We start from the raw sequence: 23,887 nt of genomic DNA, 5'->3' as shown, positions 1-23,887 counted from the left end.
AATTGACTAATTGGGTGACAAACCAGCCATGTACCATCTCTCAGCCTCAGTCTCTGTATCTATAAAATAGAGACCAATGTGGAGGGAGAATAAAGCAGGATTCTGTATGTTTTCTAAGGGTTCATTCAGTTATGAAATTCTTTTTTTTTAATTATTTTTAATTTTTTTTTATTGAGGTATAGTTGCTTTACAATGTTGTGTTAGTTTCTACTGTACAACGAAGTGAATCAGCTATATGTATACATATATTCCCTCCCTCTTGGACCTCGCTCCCATCCCACCCATCTAGGTCACCCCAGAGCACCAAGCTGAGCTTCCTATGCTATACAGCAGGTTCCCACTATCCATCTGTTTTACACATGGTAGTGTATATATGTCAATCCCAATCTCCCAATTCATTCCACTCCCCCTTCCCCCACTCCATGTCCACACATCTGTTTTCTACGTCTGCGTCTCTATTCCTGCCCTGCAAATAGGTTCATCTGTACCATTTTTCTATATTCCACGTACATGCATTAATATATGATATTTGTTTTTCTCTTTCTGACTTGCTTCACTCTGTATGACAGACTCTAGGTCCATCCACATCTCTACAAATGACCCAGTTTTGCTCCTTTTTATGGCTGAGTAATATTCCTTTGTATGTATGTACCACATCTTCTTTATCCATTCATCTGTCAATAGGCATTTAGGTTGCTTCCATGTCCTGGCTATTGTAAATAGTCTGATTTTATCATCTGAATCTTTTTCTCACTTTATTTTATTCTTAAGGGTTAAAAGAAATTCTCAGAAAAGGAGGCAAATAAGTCTTAAATATGAAGACTATGTAAAACATTAACATATATGATAATTGATTTCTTTATAGGCTTAATGGTCTTCTTATCTGGACCTCATATCCTTGGTCCTAATACAGGCTTCACTGGCTCTGGTATGTTTATGTCTGAATTCCATCATTCTGTAATTGACTCTCATCTACTATAGCCTATCTAACGCAGCCGAAAATTCTAGGCAAGAAGGTCCAATGCAGTGAGCAGCAAATAGCCAGAATGATTTCTGGAATCTAGATGGATTTTCAGAATCTCACACACAGTGTACAAACACTTCCCATTACCACTTCTTTGGGTTCCCCTGCCTTTTGCAGAGCTTCAAAGTAATTACCCTTCCTCCCTGAATCTAACCAGCCAGCTGTGGTTTACACGGATAGCGTTCTCAATCATTATGATCACAAAACTGCATTTAGGAGTTTTGTTAGCAGAAAGCACCCAGGTTTTAAGCTTCCTCTTATCTCATGTCACTGTCTGATGTCGTAAGCTTATGTAGTTAACTCTTGCCTTGTGCTGTGCCTCCCAGATTACCTCTTAAGATACATCCTAGGATAATTCTCTGCTGCTATGAGTTATGTTTCTTCTTTCCTTCTAGCCTGCCTAGCTTCCTTTCTTCCTTTTTTAAATTCCATCTTAGTGTCTTCTGGAGAAGATCAAAAGATCCGTATTTCTTGGAACATCTACAGCAATTCCATGTTAGCAATACTGAATAGACAGATCCAGTGTCACTCAGCATAATAAATAATAATTGGTTAATCAAAATACTTGGTTCATGACACTTGATATTATTCATAAAATAATAATAGCCAATTTTATTGAATGTCCTTTATGTGTCAGTCATTGTGATTAGAACTTCACATATATTATCTAATTTTCATAAAAATTCTTTGGGGGGAGGTTTTTGTTTTGGGGGGTTTTTCCCCCCACATTTACCAGAGGGGGAAACTGAGTTTTCAAGAGGTTGTCATTAAACAAATTCAACACAGCTGATAAGTGGCAGATCCCACTTCCACATTCTTGTTGTGTGATCCCGGAACTCAAGCTTTTAACTATTTGATGTTGCCTCCTAAATTCTCTTATGGTGTTCACAATTATGTGCTTTTACGAATAGGCATTCTGATTTTTGGAAACTATGTTTTTCTGTTTGTTTGGCTGCTTTAACATACTCCAGATAATGGTGGCTTAAACAAGATAAAAGTTATATCTCCTCATGCTCTCGCCCATACCTGCTCTCATATAGTCACACACAAATTGGTAGGTCTTTTGCTCTGGGAGGCCCACCAGGAACAGAGGCCCTTCAGTCTTGTTCCACAGTCTTCTAGGTGTGTTTTTCTTGTCTACATGTTCAGAGCTGGCTCCCCACCTCCACACTCACATTCCAGGCCATAATAAGGTAAAAAGGGAAACTGGAAAGCAGGCTTTTGTTTGTTTGTTTTTTAAGGACATCAAACTAAAGTTATACATATTGCTTCAGTTCACATTCAACTGGACAGAATTTAATCACAGGGAAACACCTTTTAGCAAGGGAGTCCAGAAATCTAAAGACTATGTGTGTTGCAATTTGCCCAGTTAAAACATGATGTTTCCATTTTCAAAAGGAGGAATGAATGTTGGGGGATAATTAGTAGTGTCTGCTATACTTACTAAGATGTTGAAATAATATTTATATCAAACCCCACATTCATCTGCCATATACATTCTTAAAAACTATTGATTTAAGAATTCAGTTAGCTGTCTATTTTTGGCAGATGTGTTTTATAATTGAGATACAGTTAATCACCTATGATCCCCCAAATTTTCCTGCAGCGTAGTAGAGAACATTAAACACATTTATTTCCCTACCTCTTGCCTGCTGGTTTGCTGTTGTCAGTGGTTTCTTTACTTTCCTTCCAGCCACAACTCCAGTTTTTGTGGCCCTTTTCTGTAACTCTAGTACTCACCAGGAAGAGAAGATCTTCCTTCCCTTGAATTCTCAAGGCAAGTTTTTTAGCAATAGTTGCTCCTGTTGATAGCCCTCCAGAGCACCTATCTATTGTTGCTCATTTTAAGTCATGAGTTTCCAGCTGGGATCCTGACTGACAAATATTGCTTATTACACCAATAAATAAATAAATAAATAAAAACGATAACCTTCTCTGTACTGTTGAAACTGCTTGTAATCAGAGCAAAGAAAGTGTAATTTATATCAATAATTCTCAAAGTGTTAATCCACAAACTTTGTGGATAACACAAATTAATGTAGTCCTGAGAAAGCCTTCACTAAGCTTAATCGTGGTTAATGATGTAGTTGATTTACATTCTTGAGAAACTTTGTTATATTATTGTGGGCCAGCAGCAGACAGTTCTTAGACAATCAGGAGAACTGATTGAGTCTATCAGTATTTGCTGTTCTTCATGGTGTTGCACCAGCTACAGCTGTGATCCACTTGACTCTGTAGATTATGTCGCATTTCATCTTCCTTGTAAAGGCCACAATTATAAGAAGTTTCTTCCTGAAGTAAGGAAAGAGAAAGAGATATGAATTTAAAATTAGAAGATGAAAGACCTTTAATTATAAAGAACTGTCTTTCGAATTGGCTCAAAAGACGCTTCTTGTACTTAATATGAAGTTTCCCACTGAGGATCCTTTTGTTTTAATTACACTGGCTATCATTTTAAGGTATAAAAGGTTTTTTTTGCGGTACGCGGGCCTCACACTGCTGTGGCCTCTCCCTGCTGTGGCCTCTCCCGTTGCGGAGCACAGGCTCCGGACGCACAGGCTCCGGACACGCAGGCTCAGTGGCCGTGGCTCACGGACCCAGCCACTCTGTGGCATGTGGGATCTTCCCAGACCGGGGCACAAACCCGTGTCCCCTGCATCGGCAGGCGGACTCTCAACCACTGCGCCACCAGGGAATCCCCATAAAAGTTTTTTATATCTAAATGATCAGGTGTAGTAATAGGTGTGATTAAGATTCTAATTTTAATACTTCATTTTAGGTAAGGAAGACAGTTAAAAAGAGAAGTAGGATATAATAGTTATAATACAAAGGTATGAAGAATTTGTTCCACAAAATATAATACTGAAGATTTCTTTCAGAGGAAAAATCAATTTTGGAAGGTGCTATCCTAATTCTACTGAAGGAAAATAGAAAACAATAGCACATTCTTCTAAATAAAACATAGGAAATGAAGAGATGGGAATTAAAAGATTCTCAAAAATAATTATAGAATTTAATTTCATTGTATTATTGCTGAACATGAGAAAACATTTAATTTTGTTAAGATTTTATGTGGATTGCAAACCTTATTTAAACCTTAACATATTCTTAATGTGGAATTCTGATTCAATTTTCTTTTATAATTTTATTTGTTAAAGGTACATTTTTTTAAAGAAATGGAGAATTTTACTTGTTTTTAATATTATCAAGAATATCTAAGATAATCCATACAGAAAAGCTAGTAATATAGGAAATATTTATTATGTATTTATTATAAACCAGGCACTTGGCTAGATGTTCCATATATACTATCTTGTTTTATTCTCTCAAATAGTTAGTAATAGATTGCATTTATGCATATTTAATACAGGCCGCATAGAGTTTAGAATGCTTTATGCACATTAATTCATTTAATTATCACATCAACCCTAAGAGCTAAGTACTTTTATTATCCCCTTTTACAGATGAAGAAATAGAGCACACAGAAGTTAAGCAACTTGTTCATTGATAGAACAACTGGTAAGTGCCATATTTGGGATATGAACCCAAAACTCACTCTCACAGACAAGTTGTTTCTATCACCCACATTTAACAAAAGAAGAAACTGAGTCTTAGCATTTAAGTAATTTTTCTAAGGTTATATGCAAGTAATTAATAGAGCTAGGATACAAATCAAGATCTATTTCTAATGTTCTAATAATACAGTTAGAAATGACAGCCACTAGATCACCTACTCTGAAAATCCCAGAACCACGGATGTTCCATGACCTGGTAGCCAGTAATAGAGAGAGGTCTAGAGAATTGACTTCCAGAATCCACTAACTGAAGACACCAAGTTTTTTTGGGGACACCACGCCTTATTTGTTTGAGTCTAAAATACTTGAAATGGGGATAAAGGAGTCAAATGATTTGTTTATGTTACTTTACAGGCCACTTTTTTGATGATAAATCCTGGAACTTTTAGAAAGATATTAAACTTTATGTCTCAGCTATTAGAAGACTTTGTATCTGGTCACAACCTTGGAATTAACATACAAACAAACAGAAACAAATTTTAATAAAATTTTTAATATGACAACTGCTACATGTATAGAAAAAGCCTGTTACACTCCAGCCAGTACTTTATACAGAGTTACTTTAAATTAAGTCAAATTCTTTTGTTGTTTTGGGTATGAACAAGATTCTAATAAGCTAATACACTTAAAATCTTATTTTTTTTTAACTTTTAAGATAAACGAGTATGTGTGGATGTGTGTGTGTGTTTAGAGACTAGAAGCTAACATTCTAGGATTATAAAAATCAGATGCTTCTTTTTATGAAAGAAGAGACCTCAGGGCTGTAATATCACTCCTAATATCACTTTTTAGTTTTGCATTACGTAACTATTTTTTTAAAGTGGATTCAAGATGCTGGGACAGTATTTTTTGAGCTTCAAATTAGTGAGCTCATTCCATAAGATTAATCTTTGGATTCAGTAAAACATAAAGCAATTATTTAAATCAGAGCCTCAAGCTGGAACTGTACTTTGCAAATACATGCTTGATAGTGCAAAACTGATATATTTGTTCATTAGCAGAGGTGAAAATCAGACCCTGGGTATTTATTAATAATTTAGTAATAATAATTAAATTACAATCTCTGAAATCCAAAGTTAACTTTTTCAAATGATCATTTGCAAAAAAAAAACACCTCTTTTTTTTCCCATAAAAATTATGGAAATATGAATGCCTTACAAAGTAGGATTCCTCTTATGAAGCCTGCCTTCCTTCTTGAGTAGCAGAATAGCAGGGAAGAATGACCACTAAATATGCTTCTGTATTTAATTTTTTCATTCAATCATATCCTGTCATTTTTCTGAAAAGAGGCAAAGAAAGTCTACTCCAAACAGCCCTTTACAATTTTACATTAAATATTCTCCAAGGAAATAGCTCTGGATTTAATTTCTTACATTATAAAAATCTAACCTTTAGTTAGAGAAGGTTGTGCAGAAAAATGCTGAGCTGTAAGCCTAATTGTGTGACTACTAAACTGCAGACCTTCGATGTCCACTTCACTATTTGGGCTTCACTTTTGTGGAAACGACATACATAGTGGTGGTGGGCAACAGCATAACTCTTACGTTTCCAAATAATGCTAAAAGGGAATTGAAGTAAATTTGCTGAAGTATTCATAGTAGTAGCTCAAATTAATTAGTATTTTTTTAAAACATGGCAGTACAACTGATATAGAAATACATCTTTTTTTTTTTTTTTTTTTGCGGTACGCGGGCCTCTCACTGTTGTGACCTCTCCCATTGCGGAGCACAGGCTCTGGACGCGCAGGCTCAGTGGCCATGGCTCACGGGCCCAGCCCCTCCGCAGCATGTGGGATCTTCCCAGACCGGGGCACGAACCCACGTCCCCTGCATCGGCAGGCGGACTCTCAACCACTGTGCCACCAGGGAAGCCCTAGAAATACATCGTTATTTATTACTGCAACTGCCAAATTCTTCCACCTGGATAAACTCAACTCAAAAATAGTTTATTGAATAACTGCTAAACATACAAGGCATTTTGCTAGGATTGTAAGAGAACCAGTGTCAGTGTAGGCCACCTTTACTTGTCTCAAGTTTCCGACATGCAATGAGAAAAATAAAACAAACTGAATGAAAAAATGTCAATGAACAAAGCACAGCATATGATAAAGTGTCAAATCAATGGTAGAGATAAGCTCTATAAAAATTAGAAAACAAAAATACCAGTGGGATGAAATCATATTTGAAGTATTAATTGGTATTTGGGGCTCACTGAATTCTTAAACCAGCGTTTCAAGAGACTTCCATTCAACTATTCTCAGACCTTATGGTTCTTCATGAATAAACCAAGGATAAAACAGAAAACAAAAGCCACAAGTTCTTGATAACTAAGTTCAAGATCATCTGGTCTAAATGTAAGACAGAAAGATTTGTATGCATGTGTTCAAAGATGGTATGTGGAGGGAAATGGGAGGAGGGAAAAGAGAATGTGAGAAAAAGAAACACGTAATCTCAACTGAAGCAGCACTAAACCTGGGCCATCTTTCGCAAGTCTGACACCACAAAAGAAATGATGCCATGGAGATAAAGCACTTCACTCCTCACAAAGGTGAGAGTAAAAGGACCCCAGGCTGAGATCACCCATGCACACTTGGCCCCGATATACCGTGTGGATGAAAATAGTTTTGGAATATTTCCTTAAAAGCACAGTGCTTGAACTGGATCCTGAAAGGTGCCAACACAGCTCTAGAAGTAGTGACATTGAGGGAAACAGTGGGATAATTAGTCGAGAAGGTTTAGGGTTAGAATTTATATGAATATGAAAAGACTTGCCTATGCTACAAATTCAAAGAAACAAATTTAGAGTTTATGTTAAATCTAAAAGATTCATAGCTAAAACATACGAGATCGGTTCTAAGAAACATTCAGAGTTAAGAATTCATATCACTTATAGGGAGTTAACAGGAACAGCTTGGGTGAAAAATTTGGTGAATCTGCTCGGGCTACCATAATAGAATACCATAGACTGCATGGCTTAAACACCAATTTATTTCTTACGGTTCTGGAGGCTGGGAAGTCCAAGATCAAGGTGCTTGCCAGTTTGATTCCTGGTAAGGGCTCACTTCCTACCTTGCTGTTGTCCACCTTTTCACTGTGTTCACATGGCAGAGGGGAGGGGGAGAGAAAGTGAGAGAGAGAGAGAGGAGAGGGAGAGAGAGAGAGAGAGAGAGAAAGAAAGAGGGAGGGAGAGAGAGAGCTCGCAGCATTTCTGGTGTCTTATAAGCACACTAACACTAACCCCATCATAAGGGCCCCACCCTCATGACCTCATCTAACAAATTACTTCCCTAGGCACCATCTCTAAATACCATCACATGGGGGGGGTGTTAAGTCTTCAATATATAAATTTTGAGAGGACATAGACATTCAGTCCACCATAGCAGTGAGTTTGAAGCTAACTATAGTTTGATGTGGATAATGAGGCCTAACAATGACTCCTGGCTTGCTTAAGTATGGGACCAAGTGGTAAATATTAACTCACATAATTACCTGAAAGAAATGAGCAGAATTAGTGAATTATTTTGGGAGCCAAAAGAATGAATTAAAATTTTCTTTGATCTTCTCAGGTATGTGGTTCTATAGTAAGATTCTAGGAGATTTTTAAGAAATAAAACATCTAGTTTAAAAAAGTAGTAGGGAAACCAATTCTAAATAAACAGAATTATAGAATTATAAGCATTCTTAAGTAAAATAATTTTTGGATGGTTGTGGTACGTATTTTTTAAGCTCTCTCACTCACTCTGTGTGTGCATGTGTGTGGGGTGTGTACAGAGACAGAGGAAAAGAAAAAGACAGGAGGAGAGGAGATAGAAGCAGGAGTTTGAAGTTGAAATATATACCCTACCTTAATTTGTTATAAAGATTTATAATAGTTTATTATCCTGAAAAAAAGCCCTAGCTAGTAAACAAGTAATTTCTGTATCTATTGGCACAGAATGTTGCCTACACCTGTTTTACTCTTTCTCACTGTTTCTTTTACAACAATGGAATTATGAAGAGGTAAAGGAAAACCATGTAGAATAACTCCTGCATCATTCAGAATTTCAAGCGATTCACTCAGCTGAATGATGCTCTTTTCAAACAGCCAGAAAAAGATTAATTGTTGACGCAGTGCTTAATTCCAGAGGTAATCCTGGATCTTTCCTTCTGATCATGCTGGTATGACAGATTCATGCATTTACCATTACCTTACAGTAATATCTGTGAGGCTGAATAGAGCAAAATGGACAGTTTTTCTCTAAATAGCTAAAATAGTTAGGGAGGGTTGTTTAGAAGAGGTAGGGGGAAAAAAACACAGAAGGTAAAAACAGATTATTCAAAATATGAGTTAGCATAGTCAAAATAGAGTTATTATAAAGTAGTATTGGAGAAATGAAAGCAAGTTGATAATATTGTTATTGTTCTAATTAAAATTCCTTTTGCTGCAAATATCCCAGATCAGTGCTATTCAACTCCAATGTGGCAGCGCTCATAAATATCATACTCCCCCAAAAGAAGATATTTCATATTGCTGGGCCTCAGGTGAAATTTCATCTGCAGAATGGAGTGCTACCATGGACTCCATCTCTTTGTCTCCAGTTCTTTCTGTAGATCTAATCCATTCTTCCCTCAGCTGAAAAGTTTCTCAATCCCATTTGTGTTTGTTTCCTCACACTCAATGCCTGTAATTTCATCCTACACATGGTTTAACCTTGCTATGATACCATTTCTTGCCCTAAATTTACATGAACTTTTTTCTCAGCCTTTTAGTACCTCAATTCTAAGTGCTAGGGAAAGAATATGTTTGCTCTTTCTGGGACAGGTGTCCAGGCAAATCAGCTTTGTGTGGACATGGGATCATATGGTATAAACCTGACTACTTCACTGCTGCTATAAATATTTTATTTCAGGCCAGAAAAAAATGATTTGTACTTCAGAGTATGCTTTCTCTTTGAGAAGTCGCTTCATATTTCTTAGGTTGACAACATCAACCTAAAAAAGGAGGAAGTATCTGCCATTTTCACAATACTGTAGGGTAATTTTCTGCCTGGATTCTCTTTTATTCCTCACAGCCCAACAACACCTATAATGACTATTTTTTAGGAAAAAACAACAGCGCAATTAAGGAAACTTTGGCTCTGTTTCTAAGCCAGCTATATCGATTGTGTGACCTTGAAAGAATCATAGAAACTAACTGGGCAGTAGTGAATTTTTTTCTTAAAAACATGAGAAAATTTAATTATATTATTTTTGTCTCACCTTTAACATAATATGAGATATTTTCTTCTCAGTTGTTTTGAGAGATTTGATATTAAGTTCCTATGGAAAAATAACAGAAAAATAAGTACTCCTTCCCTCTTTAAAAGAGGTTGGTTTATCTCATGTTTGAATTTTCTCACATCACTATATCTGATCATACACTTAGCACTAGCCAAATTGGAATATACCAAATTTCCTGAGCAACCCTGAACATTCCTCTGTGTCCTTGTTCATGCTGTTATTTTAGTCAAGAATGCCCTTCCCTGCTTATAGATTATTACTTACCCTTAAATACCCAGATCAAATATCACTTCCTCTCTGTAGCCTTTTTGCGATTCCTCTTTCCTCTGAGGTGGTACAAAAATCACTCACATTATACCATCTAGAAGAGTTCCTGAAATACAGGACACCTTGAAAAGTAAATGAACAAATCAGTTATGTTTGAATAATAAAATAATAAAATTCAGGGGCCATAGGTCTAGCAGTACAGGAAGCACGAAAATATATATGTATCAACAGTTTGGAACTTTCTTCATATAAAACATCCTGCATAATCAGTTTTAAGATATGAAAATGTTACTCTTCAAATTTATCAACATAATACCTAAACCACATAACAGGGTCAATAGAACATTGATTTTGTTAAAATTCTGATTGTTTTGTACATTTTGACAAATTAGTTTTTTATACAAACATCTGATTATTAGTAATACATTTTCTTTGTTCAGTGTTATGTACATCATGTACTTAAATCGAAATGATAAAAGTTTCTAAAATCTTGCGCTCAAACACACTCTAAAAGGTTATATATCCTGTCCCTTATGCCCGTCTCATAACCATGAGTAGTTGGGCCTTCCATGTTCCTGAGTTTATCCTCTGTACAATTATAATTCGTGCTCAAGTTTCCTCTTGTGAAAATGTAGAGTTTGGCATGTGTAAATATATCATGGCCATTCTTTTGACTTGGACTCCACTTCTGTATGGGGAGCTGAGCAAAGAAAATATATCCTTCTTTTTGGTGTTACTCAATTGCATTATTATGTATCCATAGAACTTGGGCTAAAGGAAAGAGTCTTATTCAATGAATGTTTATTACACATCAGTACTTCCATACATAATTTCACAGTTTTACTCTATCACACCCCATGGCTATTTGCCTTTAAAATGGATGATTAAAATGATTAGAAATAGTAGAAACCTGTGTGAGATGTTTCTTCAGATTAAATGAAAACTCTGAATTCACCCAATGAGAACACTAATTTGATTACTCTTACTTTGCAGTCACTGTTATTGCTTTTTTTTCCTCCATGCTATCTTGTAGAACTGGCCAAAAAAGTAAGCTGGGTTTTATCATCAGTAGAGATATTTGAAAGAATGATACATTTTTATCTGGATGAACTGATTTATATTAATTTAAAAAATAAATTAAGGAGAAATATATCATGGTCCCATCATATTTCTTGCAGTGTTTTAATTCTATATTATAAAGAAACAAAAACCAGTTAGTGAGCTACTTGAATAATATGAGTTATATGAGTGAGAAAGTATGATAGCTTGAAAGAAGTTGGGATTGAAATGGCACTATGAACAAAATTTCACACAAAATGTAAGACTAATCCTTTGTAATGAATGTGTGATTAAAATGCTATGAAGATCTCAGCCCATCAATCAAGATGACATGGTTGTTATCTCAGTTAAGCAGATTGAGATGCACTTGTAATTATCTGCAAACTTATTATTTATATTGTACTCTACATCAAGACATGTTGCCTAAACAGGAGGGAAATTGTCATTATGAAATGTAGAAAAAGGAAGCTCAGTAGTTTAAATGGCATCCTCCAAAATGAGAGACATTAATACTGGATGAATCATCACAAGAATAAGAAAGAAGAATTATTTTGTAGGATGAGAATGAATCATTAGATCTCACCATAGTCTAGATGAAAAAAGTCACTTGATAATTTATTCATTTCCTCAGCTTTTATTCTACACTTATTAAAGCCACCATGACTCCAAGGATTTTGTCCAAAAAACTGAAATAATGTATACACTTAAGGAATAAGAAGTGTGGAAAGGGCAGTTTAGGATTCTTGGTTTGGAACAGATTAAGTATAAAATGCCTTCATAATATTTAAATCATAAAACTGGTTAAGATCCCAAAAAGAATAAGTACAGATAGAAAAGAGGAGATCCATGGACCAAAGCTCAGGATTAAAATGTCATATGAGGAGGATTCAGTCCAGAAACCTCAGGAGGAGAAGCCAGTGTGGTTAAAGGAGAAATAGGAGAGCTTGGTGGACTGGAAGACAAGTAATGAAAGTTTTCCAGGAGGATAAGGAGGGATCGACTATCAAATGGTGGTGATAGACAAGGAAGATGAAGACTAAGAACGGACAACTGTATTTAGCAAAAAAAGAGGTTTTTGTTTACTTAAAAAGTTCCAGTGAATTTCTTGAGAAGAAAACATGATTAAAGTCATTTAAGATAAATTGGGAGGTAGAAAGCTATGTTTACCCATAGGGCTGGTATCAAACCAAGGCCAAGTAAGAGGTAAGATGAAATGCTACATAAAACAAGTGCTTGTAAGGTCAATAAAAATTTAAGAGAAAGGACTCTGAAAATCTTCTCTTCAAAAAAAGCAAAGAGAGAGAAGGGAGATCGAGGTGGTAGAGTAGGAGGACACAGAATTCAACTCCATCCACCAACACACCAAAAATACATAATACACGTGAAACTGCCGTCACTGAAAATAACTGGAAACTGGCCGAAAGATTCCTGTACATTGAAAGCTGTAAGAAAGATCCACATGGAATTGTGTAGGAAGGTAAGAGAAGTGATCAGATCTCTGGGAGGGGACTCAGAGGAAAAGGGAGATTACATGGATGGATACTATCCTGGAGAGTCAGTGGTTTGAGCCACATATTGGGTGCCCCAGCCTTGAGGTCTGACATAGGGAAGGTAAGCCCCCTTGGCTGGTTGGAGGGCCTGTGGGACTAACAGGAGGACTGTGGGAAGACTCAGTTCCACTTGTGAGAAGCACACAAACGTTTGCTTGTTCCTGAAACAGGGTGGATTGAAAACTGTATCAGTGGCTGGCCTATTTTCCATGACCACCGTGATGTGTGCCCCACCATGAGTCCAGCGAATGCTCCAGAATAGGTGAACACAGAATTTTAACAAGGAACTAGAAAATTCTAAAGAAACTAGAATTCTAAAGGCAGCAAAAGAAAAACACAAAGTCATATATAGTTTATTTGTGGGAAATATGCATCCCACATATTATGCTGCAATTTGACAGTTACCTATTTATCCAACATTTTATCTCATTTAATTCACCACTTGGGCCATCTTCCAAGGGAAAGGCACAAATTCCCTCTCTGAAATCCTGAAGCTAAGAATGCTGGTTTTTATTTTTCATTAGGCATTTATTTTTCGTTACTCAGATATGTATAGAATTACTACCAAATATTATAATTCAATTCTCATGTATTTGTGAGTATACGTATCTGATGTCACAAATAGATTAAAATTTCATTGGAGGCAAAGTTTGTATATTGTTTATCTTCACAGACTACATAAAGTACTCAGCGTAGACACATTTTAATATCAAAACACCTAATTATAATTTTAAAATTCTATGAAATCATATGTCCATTTTATTGAATTTTCCCCAAAATGAAATAAAATTTTATTATATGAGTTATCAAATTCACTGAAGGTACTGACTTCTTTCTGTATTTTATCCATATGCTATATTTTACTAAATTATATTTAAAAATAAGAGTATGACTATTACAAATATATTATTTCCTGTCACTATATTTCAAGATGCCAAGTTATTAGTAATATTTTATACTATAAATAATGATAGCCTAAAATAAGTTAATTTTTAGCCACTGAATCTAGGGCAAATAATCTATTTTTATTTTGTTTCTATTTTCTGTTTATCATAATTTACAGAATAATTTAAGATTGTTACTAGTCTGCAACAATACTCTGATATAAAATAAAAATTTAAAAAAAAATATTTTTTAACACAAAGAAAATTGTTACTGGTCTGAAAAATAACTAGTTGAAGTGAGATAACTTTTTGCTAAGTCTATAAAAGCAGTGTTCAAAACACAGTTGGATAGTATTCTAAACACAATAGGCATCAATGTATGAACCCAGATGATTCTAGAACCAGATTCCTCATGTGATGCTTTATGTAGTTCTGGAATTTTGAAAAAGTGACTCAGTCATGTGCTTGACAACAAGTCTTTACAGCACCATAGGTTTTTGTGAGTTGAAAAATCATTAGACCGGCAAAGAGCATTTTATATTTGTCAACTGTCTGCCTTCAGGAAAATAAACTTGCCCTTCTGTCACTCACTGTTTACTTTCAGAGGTGTCATTAGGCTTTAACTGTTGAAGTAGAAATGACATTTATGCTTCCACGTCACCAACACCCAGTTCAAAGTCTTATTTACTGGTGAAAGTTATGCAGAAGGTTTTTAAAACTGAACTGTGGGTGCATTAACTGCTTTAGGAAAGTGACATTCTCCTTACATGCCTGGAAATGAGAACAGATATCTGTGAAAAGAGTCATTAGGGAGTTTCAGCTGGTACCCTTGGAAATTTTATTGGATCAAAAAATAAATCGGAGTTAGAACACCACACCTGATACCCACAGAAACAAGGCAGCCAAGTCCCTATTCTTCTAACCAGGTGAGGGTGGGAATTAAAATAAAGGTTAAACGTGTAAACGTTATGTATAATTATTTAAACAGCCAATAAAAAATGTAGGCAGTAATCCTAATAGCTACCATTTGTTGAAAGTGTCTTATGCAATAAACTCTGTATTATTTTGTTTAATATGCACAACACCCATGTGAGATAAGCATTATCAGTATTCCCAATTTCCAGATAAGAAAATAAGAATCAGAAAGATTAATAACTTTCTATTAATACCATGTATTTAAGTAGTGTGGGAAATGGAGCCAGGATTTAAAATCATGTATATTTGATTTTAGATTCATAGTTTTATCTGCTATGATATGCAGTGGTTGTTTCAATACTCTTCTTCCCTTCATCTGCGGGCAGCTCTTGCTTGGAGAATGTGATTTTAATCCTCAGTGATGCATTATGGGACGTCTTGAGATTCATGCTATTTCCTCCATTTCCTATCACCTGACTGGTGGGGATTCTCTGTTTACTGTTAGTTAGACTGGGGAAAAACAGATGGATGTGGAAGCTTGTGTTAGGGAATCGTTTGATTGATCAAGTGATTAAATTATATTGAAAATTTGGATGCATTGAGATAGTGGTGGTTTTGAAAAAGTAAACAATTTTCAAAAGGAGGATGTGTTTTAGTAAAATAAGATGTGTTTAGTGTAAAGTTCTTATTGGATGTGCAGAAGGAAATTTTCCCATATGGATTTGGAAATGTTTATAGTACTTAGGACAGGGATCAAGACTAGAGATGAGGATGATGTATAATAAATATTAAAACCTAGGAAATAGATGGTGTTTTTGAGGTAAAAAAGGTTGAAGAATTATAGGAAATTATTACATAAGAGATGAAAGCAGGAAGATGAGTCAGAAAGGAAGGAAAAATAAACTGGGAGTTGAACCAAGCATAACTGATTTTCAAAAAAGTAGGTCACTGATATTGACTGAAATGGGCCATTTGATTTGGTTATTGGGAGGTCCCATACAAGAAAATCTTTAAGTGAAATGGTGCAAGGAGCCAGACTGCCAAGGAGGAGAAATAACGATGACGATTATGATGATAGCACCTGCCATGATGATTTGCATGCCTGCCATATACTTTGCTCAGTGCTTAACATACAGTATCTTAGTTAATACTACGGCAACTTTATAAAAAGATGGTAATAGCTATACTACATATGCAATGAATTAGTTTCAGGGAGACTAAGTATCATGACCCTAGTATATCTAGGGTCTACCTGATAAGAGTTTGATTTCTACAACTGATTATGAATTATATACAAGGCACAGGATTAATTATTTGATTTATCTAGACACCTTTAACAGGTATGGCTCCTAGAAGATAGGTTAAGAGATAGCTAAAAAGTAATAATATCTTAATTTTTGAGTGTTTACTTTGTACATTACTCGGCTAAGCTCTTTTAAAAGATTAATTTATTTAAACTTTACAGAAACTCAGCATAATTATCATTACAAGAACAGAATCTCAGGTGGAATGCCTAAGTATCTTGCCAATTTCACATGACTCATACATGGTGGAAACAGGATTTGTTGGCAGGAGGCCCATGTTCTTTGAAGAGATTCTGTAATTGTCTGGAGATGTTTGCCACAAACGCAGAGCAGAGAAAGAGGAGCTAACGGCGATACTACCACTAATACTGATGAAATAATCTGAACATAAGAAAAAGGGACTAAATCTTGGTAGTGAAGACATAGAAGCAACAGATAAAATTTATAACCCCTATCCTAAACTCGTGACACATTTCAAAGTATATGTGGAGAATATCCAACTGACCAAAAGTTTGATAATGAGAGTAAGGAAGCTGTGGAATAAAAGATAGAGGCCAAGATCTTGTGAAAATATTTGTAGATTGGAGCTAGCATCTGTGTATGGATAAAAGCTTGGAAGTGAATAGAGAACAATCAATACTTCCAAACAGGGGGAGAGAAAACTAAAGGAGTTTTGGAGGAGACAGGTGGGGAGGCTAGCCCTGAAAAGGAGGGTTACCTTTTGCCTCTAGAACCAGAGGAAAATAGAAGCAAATAGGTAAAAAATAAAGAAATATTTAAAGGAAGCTAAGATGATAAGGTAGATGTTGAGAAAGATGGATAGCCTCAATCTGCTCAGTAAAATAGGAAACAAGGTCATATGTTGAAGGTGAAAAGATTTGAGGTTGACAGGTTTGGGGTGGACAGTGAGGTAATGCAGTGAAGAGTGAATGAAATAAATAAAAGAATTTCTGAGTAGCAGAGAAAGCAGAAATATCAGGAATAGAGATTATCAAGGTAATTCCAGACAAGGGGCAAGCAAAGGATTCTAGAATGTGGGAGAGAGAGAAGCACTCTTGCAATGTGCTCCTGACCACAGCATTCAGATAGAACAGAGAGCTGTAATATGGGGGCCACTGCTATGTGCTCCAGAAATGTTCTGTTCTCCTCCCATCATGACTTTGCACACACTCTATTGTAATTACTTAATGAGGATCTTTTCCCAATTGACTATAGTCTTCATGGGAACAAGAATTTGGACTCTTTTGATAAGTATTGTATTCCTAACACACAGCACAGTACCTGGCATAGAATGTGTGATTAGCAAATAGGTTTGTTTTTTTCTTTCCCTTTTTCCCGTGAACTCAGAAGTAGACTTCTAATGGAGAAGGATTGCAGGACAAAAACTCCCTTATAAGCTTTACAACACATTCCAAATTAGACACTCAGTTATCTAGAAAGTTTCACTTACTAGAATTTGTCATAAATACCTTAGCCCAGTGGTTCTCACAGAAATCATCTAGGGATCTTGTTAAAATATCTGTTGTGATTAAGTTCCAGGATGAGGTCCAAGCATCTGCATTTTTTATAAGCTACCAAGTAATGCTGATACTACTCATTTATATATAATACATGGAAGATCAAGGACTTAGTCAATAGATTATCTACCTTTTTCAGGTAAAACCAAATACTTGCAGGCACCAAACCAACCACCTTGTAGGCCTTCTGGCATTTATGCTATTCTGATTCTTGTGGCTATTCTTGCTGGCTTTTCACCTGCTTATGGATCTCACTGTAATATTTCTTGTATATTCTGAGTCTGGCCTGCCTACTTGACTCCAGTAGTACCTTTGTTCTAATCGCCTGTGTCTTGAGACATAATTTTGCCTCATCTACCTATTTCTAGGTTATTCTATCCTTGCTCATTGCATACGTTTACTATGCTTGCTGCTACTTATATGTCTGGTACTGAGTACCATGCAGTAAATATTCTTGAAATGAATTTTTAAAGCTGTACCATTCAACACAATATGAATAATTCCATAAAACAAATTATGCTGGAGTGTGGCAACATCAGGATAGTCGGAATAAGAGAGAGAGAGATTCCAACACCTGGCAGATTTAGGCAATAGAAAGTGAAGTCAAAAATAAGTCAAGGGACTGGAGCCAGAAGATCACAAAAAGAATAAGGGAAAAAATAAACAGAAATTGCAGATGCTAAGAGGGCAATAAATTAAAATGAAGAAACCAGGTCTTCTGAGTCATAGAAGATAAAGCTCATAGCCATGTAGCCCTGGGTTGGCCAAATAACTTGGATCTGGCACCTTTGCCCTTATGACATAAAACAAGTGAGCCCTACTCTAGATAATTGACCACTTGTCTTAAGTTGTACTTATTCCTATAAGCATGGCAGATGAAAATTATTACCAGAGGAACTGCAGCTTCAATTCTAATATTCTGAGTCAGTGATAGGAGACCATTTGTTGAACAATTATTTGTTGAACGTGCATCATGTGTCAGGCTATAGGGGTATCTGGAGAAAAAAGAAAAGTATGGTCTTTGCCTTAAAGAAGTTCACAGTCTAAGAAAGGACTCAGACGTATACACAAAGTCATGTGTGTTACCAGAGATATACCCATGGGGCTAAGAGAGGAGGCCTTTCCCCCTCCTGGAGGCATCAGAGAAGGTTTCACAGAGCAGTTGTTCCTTTTATGAACCTTGATAGAAGAATTATTCAATAGAGAAAATGTTTTTCAAGCATAGGGAAAAGTATGACTCAGATATATTGGTGTAAGGGAGCATGATGCATTGGCAGACTGTAGGTAATTTAACAATGCTGAAACAATTGTTGTCAGGGAATGCAATTAAGAAGGTAAGGGGGAAGAGATGCTTGAAGTCCTTGCCATGGTAAGAAATTTGGATTCTTGTTCTGTATAAAGGGCTTTCATTCTAACAAAGTAGTTAACTAGGGGTTTTGCCTTCCCAAATGTCACTTTAATATTGATTACTTACTATTGTGCAATATACAGCCTTAGGATTGTGTTCTGACTTCTATTAGGAGAATAGATGAGAAGGGCACAGCACAAGGGCTGAAGCCCTTCTCCCTCTCAGTGCTGCTTTCATAGTTATAGAAATAGTGATGGATCTGGAAAAGATGTTACTAAAAGGAGAAGTTAAAGGACCTGGAAATTTATCCTCAAGGGAAGGGATAATACCATGCAAATGATCCTCCTTCTGATATTTAATGGTGCAAACTCAGAAGATAGTAGGTTTCTGCAGAATGCCATAAAACAAAACCAGAATTAAATTCTGAGAAGTGTAAGAAGGAAAATATGGGTTTACAAAAATATTTTTATTATTAATTAGAGACCACTAACAATAAAATATGCTGTGAAGTAGTGAGTTTCCTATTAGTGGAGATACTGAAATAAGGCTACAGTAGGTTTACATGATCTGGGAGTCCATGGAAGTGGATTAAACAACCGCTAATTGCTCCTTCAACTCAGAATGTATAGTTTCCTATTCCTTTTGTGGTTTTCTATGCCTGTGCTAGGCACATGTTATATCCTCAACAAATATTGATCAATTGATTGCTAATTGCTAAAAGATAGCATTACCTCTGACCTAATCCTTTAACAAACTGTCCCAAGACTGCGTCATCCTATGGAATAGTTTAATAAACCAAATTACACTGTTCAAAAAACATTGAGACTTTAGCAACTGCGATTACAAAGTTAAATGTGTAAAAGGGAGAGTTTTCTAAATTATACATCAGTTAGAGTGGCCTTCTGAAAAACTTATTTTTTTATCTTAAGAACAATTTTGACCTTACAGAGTCAATTATATTCAGGGATTTTTTATTAATTTCCTATTGCTATTGTAACAAATTGCTATAAATTTGGTGACTTAAAGCCACACAAATATATCCTCTTGCCTCTCTGGAACCCAGAAGTCAGAAATCAGTTTTGCTGGGCCAAAAGCAAGGTGTCAACAGGGCTGAACTCCCTCCAGAGGTTCCAGGTCAGAAGCGCTTCCTTGTCTTTTCCAGCTGTTAGGGCAGCTTCTAGGTTCTTGACTCATGGCCCCTTCCTCTGTCTTCAAAGGTAGCAGATTAACATCTTCAGGTTTCTCTCCTAAAAGTTCTGGCATTGCCTCCTGCCTTTTAGTCAGCTCTTCCTTTGCCTCCCTCTTATTAGGACACTTGTGATTATTTGTAGGGTCCACTAGATAATTCAGGGTGATCATCCACCTCAACATCATTTCTGAAAAGTCTCCCTTTACCGTGTAAAGTAATAGTCACTGGTTCCAAGGATTAGAATCTGGATAATTTAGGAAGTTATTATTTGGCGTAACACAGATTTTAAACTTAACTTCACCCAATTAGGGTTTATAATACAGTAACTTTCTTCAATGGAATCTTTGTTTTTTAAATATATTTTACCCATTTTATTTTATTTCAATTATTTTTTTTATCATTTTTCAACTCAAATGTGACAAGCTACTTTTAGTTACAATAATTTATCAATATTTTCAAAAAATTGGTTCCCACTAAATTTTGAGTAAGAGTATTCAAACAAGTGAGAAACTAAATGTGCTATTTAATAATATTGAAAAGCTCGTCTTTTTCCTGTAAAAGACTATTTGAAAACTAGTGTTTGTATTTTAATGACATCAAGCCTGAAAACTAGATCCTTAATGCCTACTTGTTAACATTATACAGAATTGCTCAATTCTGACTACTTTAGTCGAAACTGGAATTGCAACTACACAATCTGTCTGTCAACTTAATCTGGAGAAATTCCCTAGCCAACACTGCAGTGACCTGATTATGCCAATCATGAAGAATGTATAGTCAAGAAGAATGTTTTTTTCTGTGTTGCACTTTTAACGTCTCCATAATCAGTGACTGACAGATTAACCAATGAAAGTCACTGCCAAGATAATTTTAGTTTATCTGGCCACAATCTCCCCATTCTCTCTCCACCTGCAATTTGCTATCTAAAATTACTAAACACAGATTTTTCTGTATTTATGAGTTGTATATGAAGTGTTCCTCAAGCCTGGCTAAGCATCAGAATTAACTGAGGAACATTTTATGAATAGAGTTCCAGGATTTACTTCAGATGTGGAATCGTTAGAACATTAGAAGTAGGCTTTGACATTTTTATTCTTTAAAATAGTCCATGTGTTATTCTGATTTATTAGTAGATCCACTGACTGCTGTTTGGTCTAGGTCTGATCTCAAAAACAGCTCTTTTGTGGACTTCCAAACATTCTATAAATAGTCTCTACATTATTCTGGAAGTTACAGGTTTTTTAGAAGCATCTTACAGAGTCTCTAGCCCATTGTAATACACTTAGATTTTTCCAGTGCTTTGTCAACAATTCCACGTGCTCAGAATTTGAAAGTCAAACCTATAGTTGTTCTCTAAGTCCTGAAAATTCCTCCAAGTACTGCCCATCTCCATAATGTCCCACAAAACTTTCCTCCATATCTCTCAACCTATGAATGTCTGTATCTACCTCTCTTGACCATTTGTAAAAATGTCCTTAGATCTTTATATCCTGTACTTATAGCCTGCATTTTTACTCTAGTTCTCAATTATTCTTCAATTATATTTAGTTAGTTTTTATTCGTTTTTCTTTTATCTTATATAAGAGAAATATAATGTATGTGAAAGACATAGGCAGAGATACAAAGTCCTGTCTTCTGATCTTACAAAATTATATTTCATTCTTGAATATGGCTAAATCTTCGAGTAGTTTAGTTGTTTTGAAATATGTATTATGAACTGCATAGATTCTCTACATGTTAAATTACTATCAAATATCCCTTTAACTTCTACTTATTCAAGCTGAATCTCTGCATTATAATAGTATTGCCTCTTTCTGTAATCTTTCACAACTCAGTCTTCTACATGCTTAAACGTTTGAGTTCCTTTAATCCTAGCCTACTTTCTGTCAATGCAAAATTTCTTAATATGAAAGACAGCATATGAGGCCTGACCTTCCTAGAGCTTGGATGCAGGATAATCACCTTCATGACACGTACAAATGCCACAGATTCCCTTCAAGAAATATATGTTATGAATCAATTAGACGAAGTAAACTTCAGATTAGAGCAGTACAGAAATTAGATTGCTCCGACCATCAGAGACGGCTGTCAGGATGTGCAGTGGCATTTGTTCAGAAACTACCCTTCTGTACATTCATTATATTGTACAGCACTTTCTTAAAGTAAATGTTTGAAAGTTTTGCATCCATCTCAATTTTTCAAAATAAAGTTAGGCTAAAAACAGCATGGTCAACTTGGTATGCTATGTTTGAGTGGTGTATGCCTACTTCTCAGGCATCATGGGAGCCATAGGAGTTGTAAATTATTAGCAAAGCTAGAGGATGGGTGAGGACTGCTGTTCAGAAACAAACAGGAGTGAAGTAGGATCAAAGGAGTAGAGTGTTTAGCGGGGTTCACCTGCACATCTAACACCCAAAACATTATTACTTCTTAATTCTACAGCCTTTTCCATTAGGTATTATTGTTAGTACATTCTTCCAATTGCACCTGACACTAAAAGTGTATGTCAAAACATCCATCCACCTCAGTGGATAGCTGCATAGTTCACCAGAGCCATTTCATTTCATAACTCTACCAGGCCTTACCTAAATTTCCATATCTTTAAAAATATTAAGATAGAAAACACTAATTTTCTTTCTAAAGGCTATTTCAATCTCATAATACCAGAAGAAATATACAATACAGTATCACACAGGTTACCAAAGCTCTCAGAGGTTCTGAATGTACACTAACTAGACAACAGCATTGACTGAGGCACTGCCTATGCAAGAGCATTTTGGTAAATGCTGAGGAGAGCTACCGTGAAATCAAAGTGGCCTATATTGTTCCCTGTGATCTGACAACCTAGACAGAGGTTGAATCAAGTTCGTCCCTATAGCCTGTACTAATAACTGAAATCCATGCATTTCAGAATCATCCCCACCAAAACAACTATATACTTGCTTGACAACATCTAGGATTTTAGTACCAAAATGAATATGTAGGGCTTCCCTAGTGGCGCAGTGGTTGAGTCCACCTGCCGATGCGGGGGACACGGGTTCGTGCCCCGGTCTGGGAAGACCCCACATGCCGCGCACGGGCCGCTGGGCCTACACGTCTGGAGCCTGTGCTCCGCAACGGGAGAGGCCGCAGCGGTGAGAGGCCCGTGTACCGCAAAAAAAAAAAAAAAAAAAAAAAATGTAAAATCATTGTTTGAGAACCAAGGTAAAGTGCTTTTCCAAAGCCAGAAATCTAGCTCATAAAATGAATAGGTCATAGAAGCTGATATGTCCTTGTGGGGAGTATAGCATGCTATTTAAGAATGCAGACTTTTAGACTGGACAAACATGGGTTCAAATTCTAGTTCTGCTACTCAGTGTGTGGCCTTTGACATTGTGCTTAATTCTATAAGTCTAGTTTTTGTCTCCTGTAAAACAGGTTAATAACACAACCACCTGATAAAAAATAATTTGTAAGATATCAGTGAGGTGATTCATGTAGTGTAGAACCCTCAGGTAAGTTCTTGGTACATCATTATCATTAAATAGATGTCAACTATCACAATGGCCTCCTAGTAATGTTTTGACTTCCAGGTCAAAGTTTTTTCCACTTAATCACAGCTACCTTTTACAGGCTTGAACTTTTCCAAGCAGCAATAGTTGATAAATACAAGAAAACACTGCAACTTTCCTACTAGACTGCACCACATTTTATATACTAAATTGACTTTATAACTTGGTGCTCCTTGCTTCAAACATTATATCTCAAGGTCTACCCAAATATTATAATCAATTCAGTCAATTATTCTGCTTCTGAAGTATTAAGTAGGGAATGCTTCAGTTAAATGTAATTCAAAGAACTATATGGGTAGATATTTTCAATATTGACCCAGATAACTTGTTTTCATGACTCAATATTTCATGATTTGAATATATTTAGATACTTTTATTTATGGACTTCAGTATCCATCAGTTACATATCTCACCAAGATACTGACATTCTTACATGAAATTGAATA

At 35.9% G+C, this 23,887-nt stretch overlaps 1 long non-coding RNA gene across 4 annotated transcripts in view; it reads left to right on the top strand.

Annotated features, from left to right (window-relative positions):
* LOC114908706 overlaps positions 1-23,887 on the top strand; it is a 415,061-nt gene that overhangs the window by 222,589 nt on the left and 168,585 nt on the right. For 3 of the 4 annotated variants that reach the window (XR_003797021.1, XR_003797020.1, XR_003797022.1), the window contains exon 4: positions 4,489-4,543. The exons of the other annotated variant lie outside the window; for it this stretch is intronic. This is a non-coding gene — a long non-coding RNA (uncharacterized LOC114908706). The remainder of the gene's footprint in view (positions 1-4,488; positions 4,544-23,887) is intronic. 4 annotated transcript variants of the gene reach the window in all.

Source organism: Monodon monoceros, unplaced genomic scaffold, assembly GCF_005190385.1.
Source record: "Monodon monoceros isolate NGI ecotype Baffin Bay Population unplaced genomic scaffold, NGI_Narwhal_1 Super_Scaffold_4, whole genome shotgun sequence".
Taxonomy (NCBI): Eukaryota; Metazoa; Chordata; class Mammalia; order Artiodactyla; family Monodontidae; genus Monodon; species Monodon monoceros.
This window is presented reverse-complemented; position numbering and strand designations above follow the sequence as displayed.